This window comes from Lonchura striata, chromosome 9 (assembly GCF_050655825.1).
Source record: "Lonchura striata isolate lonStrDom1 chromosome 9, ASM5065582v1, whole genome shotgun sequence".
Classification (NCBI taxonomy): domain Eukaryota; kingdom Metazoa; phylum Chordata; class Aves; order Passeriformes; family Estrildidae; genus Lonchura; species Lonchura striata.
In genome coordinates, this window is record NC_140711.1 from 21,019,153 (window position 1) to 21,028,616 (window position 9,464).

At 42.0% G+C, this 9,464-nt stretch overlaps 1 protein-coding gene across 5 annotated transcripts in view; it reads right to left on the reverse strand.

Moving 5' to 3' along the window:
- Positions 1 to 9,458, reverse strand: part of TP63 (tumor protein p63) — a 221,285-nt gene extending 211,827 nt beyond the window's left edge. For 4 of the 5 annotated variants that reach the window (XM_085587182.1, XM_085587185.1, XM_085587179.1 and 1 more), the window contains exon 1: positions 9,313 to 9,458. The gene's annotated coding sequence lies outside the window, so the exon portion shown is untranslated. The remainder of the gene's footprint in view (positions 1 to 9,312) is intronic. The other variant, XM_085587190.1, reaches the window with a different exon arrangement.
- Positions 9,459 to 9,464: the final 6 nt, after the last annotated feature.

Sequence of the window (9,464 nt, forward strand, 5' to 3'; positions counted from 1 at the left end):
TCACTCCTTGTACCAGGCTGATTGGTGCTGGCAGCATACACAAAGTTCACTTCAGAATCCTGACTCTGCACGATGGAATTATTCTAAGTCTGAAATGAGAACATCTTCTGCAGTTTCCCTTGTAAAGCACATTGATGAGCAGGGAAGCCTGTTCTACTCCCAGACACCACATCAGTTACCAATTGCAGACCAGATATTTATTTCCTGCATAAAATAAAACCAAGCAGCAAAGCAATGTGTTAAAATCTATGCACACAGTATTGCGACATTATATAACCAAGAAGATAGCCCCAGAGCAATAAGAAATGGGAGAAAACAGCGCTTGGGAAGCCAGGCCACCGGCCATCCTCATTCCACTAGAGGGCAATAGCAAATAAGCGACAGAAAGCTGGAAGGTTGCGCTAAGCCGCTGAGCAAGGGTCAGGTTCGCTTCCCGCAGCCCCGGCTGCCGGCAGGTACCGCCCGCCGGCCTCGGCTGCGGCGGGCCAGGCAGCGGAAAACAGCCACTGGTGGCTTTGGTCTAGGAAACAGCCGCAAGAAGAACGACTTTCCGCGGGATGTCCTTAAGCGTCAGCAAATAGGTGGTCAAATATTGCTCTGAACAGATGATTGAATCAACCTCACACATCATTCAGTTGCAGATGTTACAGTGAGAAAGATCAGGCTGCTGAAGCCTTTCCATCTCCCTACTGGGTTTACTGAAGGGAAGGTTTGGAGGTGATTTGATCTAACTCTATTAACATTTCTCAGCAGGGGACTATGAGAGATGCTAAAGGACTTCAAAAATTTAATAAACACAACTATAACCAGATCCAGAAGCTTAAAGTAAAAGCTGGAAAAAATCAAACTGGAAATAATACGAATATTTAAAAATTAAAACTTGCAATAACACCAGTAGTTAATCACTTGAACAAATTATGTAGGGGAGAGTTTTATTCTCCACCCTTAGAGCTCTTAAAACAAGATTTGCTGTCATCCTAAAACATGTGCTGTAGCTTAACAGTGAATTATTAGCCTTGATGCAGACATTACAGGTACAGATCTCATCTGAGCGAGGCAGAAGGTGAGATTAGATTAGCAGCACGGTCTCTTTGTGTAATTACAGTCTACAGATATCAAGGTTCTTGTCACAAAAAATTGTCTTTCAGCTGCAGGGACTGACTCCCACGTTGGCAAACTCACTTCATAGGCTGTGGGGACACAACAGTGGCAGCAGTTCCAAGGACTGTCACATGGCCTTCAGCTAACAGGCCAGCTTCTCTTGCCCAGTCATTACCTGTCTCTACAAAGAAAAAGCCTTCAGCCTAAAGAAACTCTTCTCTACACCAAGCTGTCCAGAGCTAACAGACAGGCCATTCTGTACCTGAGCCGAGTACTGGCTCCTGGGCTGTGGTACCAGCTGAGAAGAGACTTGGACAAGAACTGATACGTGACAGCGATGGAAAAGAGGCACGGGCCAATTTCAACATTTTGAAGCCTTCAAAAAGAGGAGGCTTCCAAAAGCATCATAGCATTGAAGCACCACCAACCTCAGCCCAGCCTTTGTGAGCTGCAGGGCAGACAACACCAATGTAAACAAAAGCTCAGCCTTTCTCACCAGAGACATGGAGCAGTGCTATTCCAACTGTGATCTGCTTCCAACCTTACCAAATGCCAGTGCTTTATGAGACTGGACAGTTATGAAACAAGCCAAATGTGATGACAGTACATTGGCCTTTGCAGTTACTCTGAGGCATTTTTCTGTGGAAACAGCACAGGAAGGTGTGGGACTGAGGCAGGCAGAGAGCAGAAGCTCACAGCACTCAGTGTTCATGCTCTTCTGTAGAGGAAAGGCTTGCAGATGCTTCTGAGTGTTTTGTCAAGGCTGACAGGTATTGCCAGTGATCTGAGGGAGCACTCTGGGAGATGGCACAGACATGACACCAGCTGGGGCACAGTTGCCCTCTGTGCTGAAATGGGAGTGCTGGCCCAGGGAACCACACCTGCCAGGCCCCCAAGTGTCCTGTCCCGAGGGGACAACATCTGCCTTCAATAGCTGCACATGCTGGGCTGATGGCTCAGTTTTCTGAACTGTGGAAAAAAAACACCAGCAAATTGAAGCAAAAGGATTTGAGGTGTAAAGGAGTGTAATGACAATGTGTTTGGACATTGTACTATTTTGTAGGATGGGATATGCCCTAGTCCAGTTTCCTCCAAGCACTGCCTCCATGACTCATCTGCAGCAAGTCTCCCCTCTCCTTCTTCCCACTAAGCTCAGTCACCTGTAGGAACCCACAGATGTCACTCCCAGCTTTCTTCGGGCTTCTCACATATTTGCTCACATGTGATCTGTCTAATATCTGAAGCCTTCCTTTTCCATAAGGAAACCCCAGCTGAGGGGCACTACTGTTTACCTAAAGTGATCAGCAATTAAACCCCATCAGTTAGAATGAGCTTGCAACAAGTCCTACAAATCAACAGTTTGAACAGCTTTTCCAGGCTAGTCATCTCCAAAGCAGAAGGTCTGGAGTGACTGTGGCTGTTCCACTTCTTGGGGCCACAGGCATGTGAGATGTTCCTTTATCTGCACTGACACAAATAAAGCAAACACCATGATTCTGACAGTAAATGCTGGAACCAAGGGCACGCCCCTGCACTCTCCTACCCAATTTGCAGAACAGAAGAGAGGGTGTTACGGGGCAGCAGGGGCAGCAAATGTAATACAGGCAGGTGTCAGACTAACACAGTGCTGGTGGAGGCAGGAAAGTGAAAGCATCTAGGTGGGAGTGGAAAGCCAAATTACAGGTCGAAGGGTTAAGAGAAGAGAGCCCATTATTCATCACTACTACTGTGTTCCAGGCATAAGAAACATTTGGAGATAATTAGCGGGAGAACAGAACAATGCACTAGAGAAAGCAACAATGCCCTGGTTCAACCCAGCAGATGAGCTCTGTGCTCAGAGCAAATTGGTCTAAAATAAGTATTGCTCCATCTCAAAACCAGAAAGGTGTGACCTACTTCTCTGACCCTAGCATCAGCTGGCAGGAAGGGAATTGGCAGAATGATTCTTCATTCCCATCACTGGAGATTGAGCATATTCAGTTCCATTTCAGAAATAAAAGCCAGCAGCTTTTCCAGCTGATTTTGGGTAACTAATAACACAGAACTGCACTCATTAACTAAGCTGGCTTGTATTGTAAAGAGTTCCAAGGCAACAACTAAATGGACTTGATATTAACAGCTGTGATAGTGTCAGTGTTACTTAGAAGCTTTAACTAATAGCCTTAACATTTTCAAATGTAAAGTATATTCTGTTTTTTAATTATTTCAAGGGCTTTTATGAAATTTTGCTCCCAAATAGTAGCACTTTTCAAAACTGAATACAGGACCTGAATGCTAGGCTCTATGCAAGCCCTGAGCACTTTGGTCCTTTTCAGATGAACATTCCCAGAGAATCATAGTTACACAACTGTAGTTCTGAAAGTTATTTTCCAAAGATGTTTAGAAATTGTAATGTCAAATGAGTTTGATTTTATTGCTAAATTATTATTTGGGTATTGTCTTTTAGTGAAAATACTCTTGGACACTGAGCTTGCTGATCACAGGGCTCATGCTCTAAAGAAGAAATTAATACTTCAAGTTTCAATTTTTGGAGAAGAAGGGAATATTTTGAGGTCTCACAATAAATGAATTTGTCAGTGAACTTGTGGGCTACAAGCACATATTTTTATTTATCCTGATTCCCCACTATTTACCAGCAGAGAAAATCTCAAAAACTCCTGGGTCCCAAAGTGTCTCTATGAAATGCAGGTAGTTGCATGGGCACCACCTGTATTTAACAGGCACAAAATCTTCTGTCTATGGGCAGAAATTAAGGCATCAACATCTAATGAACAACATCCACCCTTTATAAGAGTATATTTCCCAAACCTTACACAAATCACAACTTCAGCTGAACTGCTTTGAAAGCCACTCTGTTGCATGTTGTGAAGATGTGCCAAAGTGCAGGACCAGCCTGGAAGGTGGCAGCAGCCTGTCCCAATGGGAGAATGGTCAGATAAGTGAGCCTGACATCCTTAGCAACTTCACATAAGGAAGAGCAGGTCCCATTGCATCTGCCCTGTGCCATCCCCTCCTTTGCTAGATGGGCTATTTGAAAATTAAAGCAAAGATATATAAATACACAATTGCAAGGACAGACAAGTGCTGACATGAGTATTGCTGCTAAAAGGAGCTATTATCTCCAGTCCAGGAGAATGAAGGGGAGTTGATAGCAAAGAAGGGCAAGAAATGAAAGCAGGAGGGAAAACTTAATGGCAGGGAACAAATTCCAATCACAAGAGAAGAAAACTAGTCCTTGTCTTGGAGGACTCTACAGATGTGGATTCCTATTTTCTGCCAGAAACTCCCTGCATCTCAGAGTGTATCTGGTAAAACTTTATAGATCCTGAGAAGCTGATATTTGAAGAGATGACTGAACAGAGGATACTGTGTTCCCAAAAGTGGAAGAAGACTATTGACAGTATATCTTTCTTTTGCCAACTGGTCAAATCAGTTGTTGCAGAAACTTGGATATATTCCCTGTGCTGTCCACATCAACTGGATAATAGTAATATTTTTGAGAACAGCTTCCTGTGTTCCCATACCAGCTAAAAACTGCCTTTGTGAAAAGACCTTCTTCATCCCTACTTTGTCTGACAGTTCCAGTCACAAATTCTTTGGAGAAGGGATTGACTAAGGCTCAGGGCTTGTGTGAACATCACCCAGCACTTGGAAATGCAGCATCAGTTTTAGCCTTTTGCAGCAAAAACCACATAAAAGGCAGACTCAGCACCTTCAACCTGGGATTTAGCAACAAGGTGTTTCAATGACATCTGGAAAGAAAGCTCTCTGATCATGTAGTAAAGCTGGGTTGAAAGATTTTAAAACTGTTTTAGCAAGACCAGCCTCTCCAAGAGGGAAAGCCATTTACTCAATCTCTTCTACTCATATCTGCCTTTACCTGCTCCAACAAGATCAGGTGATGCTTCTTATGTGAAGAGTCCCTCCCTACAAAAGCAGAAAATGAGTTTTGGTTATGGGTTTGGCCTGAGCAGCCAATCAACTGCAAAATGGGTTGGTCCTGAGGCCATATCCAATCTCAAATAACAGTGGAAAGTATTCACTGCCCTAACTTTGTGACAGAAATAGATACCTTGCAGTAATTCTGACCTAAAGTATTTCTTCCTTTCAACAGTCTTCAGGCACCTTGAATAACCTGTGAGTATTTCAATGCCAATTCTCTATCAGTGGTGTTGGCTCCACCAGCAACTCTCCATTCTCTTATGGTATAAGTGGTCACCTTCCTTCCAGACACATTTACCTTCACTAACTCAAGATTAGGCAGGGGACTTCTTTTCATCTCCTCTTTAGGATGACAAATAGGAACATGACATATTTTCCAGAAAATATCAAGAAGGGAAGCAGTATGTAAGAAAAAAGAAAAATTAAAAAAGGCTTTTCCTCAATAGATGACATTTGGCAGATAACACCTCAGGCTGATATTCACCTATTTTGTACACAATGGGTTTCCAAAGCACCTAAATGTGATCCTCCACTATCTACTTCTACATTTTCAGATGGCTTTGTGGGATGTAAGAATTGTCAGGAATGGCAATAGATGTTATTCTTGTCTCTGCTAAATTGAGGGTGCCACCTGTAAAACTTCTTAAGTTCAGAACATTTACGCTCCCAGACAAGAGTGCTGTGCCATCTATTAGACTGAAGAGTTGCCATTTGCCAAATGCTAGGATTCTCTTAACTAGAAATAGGCACTGCAGAAAAGCACCAAGTTGCAGCAAAAAGGAGAGCTCTGGCATCAACTTTTATAGTTTCCTTTAAAGAAATAGCAAAGAACTTTAAAGTGAAACCAGTAATGATTTAAGTTCACATCTCCCCTTGCCTGCTCTGAACAAATCAGATTCACTGACGTTGGATGTTATTACCTAAATGAAGAAGTTGTAATAACTTCAAAATTGCATCCAGAATTTGTAATCAATATATGTCTGGGCACTTTTCAAAAAGAACAGTATAATTAACTCAGTTTTATGAGTGAATAACTGCATTTTAATAGTGGGATAAGTAAGGCACAGGAAGAGGGGTTAACTTGTTCAGTTGGCCAATAAAATACAAAGAAACAGGGTAAGATATCATGAATCCCCATCAAGTACCCTCCAGATAACACTCTTGCTAATATAATCAATTAGAAACATTACGTATCACCCATCTTCAAAGAATTTCAGAATCAGTGAACAGACATCATCAGTGTTAAACCACCCTGTGGATCTCAGTATCCCATTGCCTCATCTGCTTTGATCATCTTTGCTCTGTGCCTATAACTCAAGTAATTAATAGTTACCATTCTAAGAGGAGTGAGATAATTGACTTATCTAGCAATCACTTCAGAAAGATTATTATTAGAAATAGGTCTGCATTCTAAATATACCCGTGCCTCTAGATGAGCTAGGCCAAATACCAGCTACATGTGAGGCAACGCTGGCTCTGAGGCCAGCACAGCCCAGGTGTTTGGGCTCCTGTCCTGTGTGCACAAAGCTCATGGGCACCACTCTGCTGCACCTCTCCCAGCCTGGCCAAGGCTTCTTGCCAGCAACCCATCACCCACACCATCACCACAGCCTGACCCCACAAGAATCTCTGTCAAATCCTGGGAGCTGGAGTCATTTTCTCTGTACTCTTGACAACAAGGACCTTCCATCACTTGGTCAAACACTCTTGGCTAAAGTCACGGAATGTTGCAGAAGAATAGTAAAGTGAACCTGGCAATAAAAGAATACAGTTAAAATATAACTGCTTCAGCTTGATTTCCAGGTCATCAGTTCAATGATAAATGTGTAGGTGGTGCCTTCATAGAAAGTCATTTACATTAGTTTCCTTTACATCCTGTACTCCATAGCAGCCAAAAATTTACTCAGCTACCCTTCACCTGTCTTATATCTGGCTAAAATAAATAAAAAAATTATCTGCGTCTCCACATGTCTCATGCAGATGGCAACAAGGCAGCCATGACATCCTCACTGACATTCTGTCAGAGATTTCATGACAGGGAAAGATCAATTAGCTATGAGCAAGCAATATTTCAGTCACCAAAAAAAAGCATTAAAAATTACCAAAGCAATCTCAAAGATCTTGAGTTATTAAAAGAGACCCTGAGCTGGAAGCACAGAAAGCCTCACAGGTGATTACAGTCATCTGTTGGATGTTTCTACCTTACTTGGATACCTTGTTGCATGTGTGTTATTTCAGTAGGTTTCCTGTAACTACATTTAATTTAGAGCAATGTTAAATGAGGAAAAAAAAAACATAAAAAAAAAGAAAATCTGGCTGATTCTGTATGAAGCATTACTATTGACAGCTGACACAGAAGGCAGAGCTGAAGGGTTTAAAAAGCATGGAGCTACTGCTTGTCTCTCCTGAGATATAAAAGGTGTGTGAAGGCCTCAGACTTCACACATTCCTCTACATAGAAATCCAACAAGCTTCAAGATTAGTGTCTCTTTGTGTCAGTAGCTAAACACAAGAATGAGGGACACTTTAGATTATTCCACCCTCCCTAACATTCCTCCTGCACAGCTCTAATTTGACTGTATTGATGTCTTCCTCAGAGGAGCTAAAGTTGCCTTCCACAGAGAAATGCAAAGCAAAGGAACAAGACAGAAAGGACTATAATTAACAATGTCAGATATTTTTTCTACTCAGCAAGTAGGACTCAGTTCTGCAAGTTACTCTCTATACCTTTTCATGAAAGCACCTCTGATCTGCCTCCCACCACTGGATTCAAAGCCAGTAAATAATGACTTTCCCACATAATCATTACACTTGGGGTTTTAACTAACTGAATACTAACCTCTAAAATGAAAGCTCAGTTATGAGTGTGCATATATGTCTGATTTCATACATTCCTGTTGTTTGACTCACATAGAGTATTATGTGGCTGAAAGCTCCAGACTAGTTTTTGGGAGTATGTGGCAAGCCTGAATTGGTAAGATCCAAACCTAGGCACAGGGAACTTGCCTGTTAGAGTGTGTGCTCACAGCACGGTACAAGCTATGGCACAGCAACAAAAAGACATTAATTAGGCAGCACTGATCCCATGAGTTTAGCTCCATTCCTCTATACATCACATGTTCTGAACTGTCAAATTCCGGGATAATTATTTCCTCCTCTCTTTGTCTTATGGGTACAGCAGCTCATGGATAGGCACTGATGGCAGCTTATGAATATCTCTGCTGATGAGTATGGCTCTCCTGAGGTGATATTTTGGAGGTCTCCAAGACAGAACTAAAGATTATATTCACACAGTGTCACAGATTAGTGACTTTCAATATAACACTTTTCCTTTCTGAAAGCCTCTCTGCCCATCCCTTAGCCTGGCACAGAAACTAAGGACACAGACACCCAAGGTGCTCAGCAGCTTCTGTCTCAGTGAAGGTAGAAAGAGTTTAATGCACTTAGAATTGAGTCCTTAAAATAATTGTTTGACACAATTAACATAGTGATTGACCAAGCACATCCTAATGCCATCCCTGTACATTCCCTTATTATAATCACCACCACCAAAGAAGCTGTTTCAGTTGGTAATTGCAAGGTAATTTCAGTCTCCTGTACTGCACTCTGCTTCCAAAACTTTAGGGAATAAGCCACCACCACCATTACAAATTAAATGGCAGCATACGTTAGGAATTTGCTGTAACTCCAGCCCTCAGTGACTAGCACAGCTTCAAATGTAAACAAACAAAAGCTGCACTTTGCGCCAAATGTTTACTCTGATTTTAAATCAGGGTTAGCTTTGCCAGTACAAATTACTCTTCCCTTTGTCTTCAAGAAAGCTGGCTGTGGACTAGAGGAAGTTAGACAAATTTTTTTGTGCTAAATGAGCTGTCTGATTAGATAGATTTTTTTACCAGTTTTTACTTCTCCATCTATAACCAGGGGTTTTACAGCATTTATTATATCTTCCAATGTTACTCAAACACAGATTTAGTCTGTATCCTCACTAGAAGTTAGGAAGACAGATTGATCTGCTGGTGCAAATGACAGTGTGAATGCCAGTGAATGAGATCAAACTACTGGGCATTTATTCACCCTATTAATGTAAGTCATGAAACTCAATTCAAATTTGGGATCATTAAAGCAGGATGTTTATTATTTTCTTGGCTGTATAAAAACGAAGTATTCCAGATGAGATTGCAGCTCCCAGAAAATTCCCAGCATGGATGGACTAATGAACAGTGAAAAAAAAAAATCAAAACCCAAACTATTACTGGCTTTGCTTACCATAATAATGAAGAACGTCCTCATGGGGTGCTGCTTTGCACAAGGGCTTGCACAGAGAGTGGGTTTGGAAGCCACGGGTGGGGACTCCCAATCCCAAGCATGGGACTCCCAATCAAGTGTGAATCTGAAGCTTCCCCATTACCATCTCTATC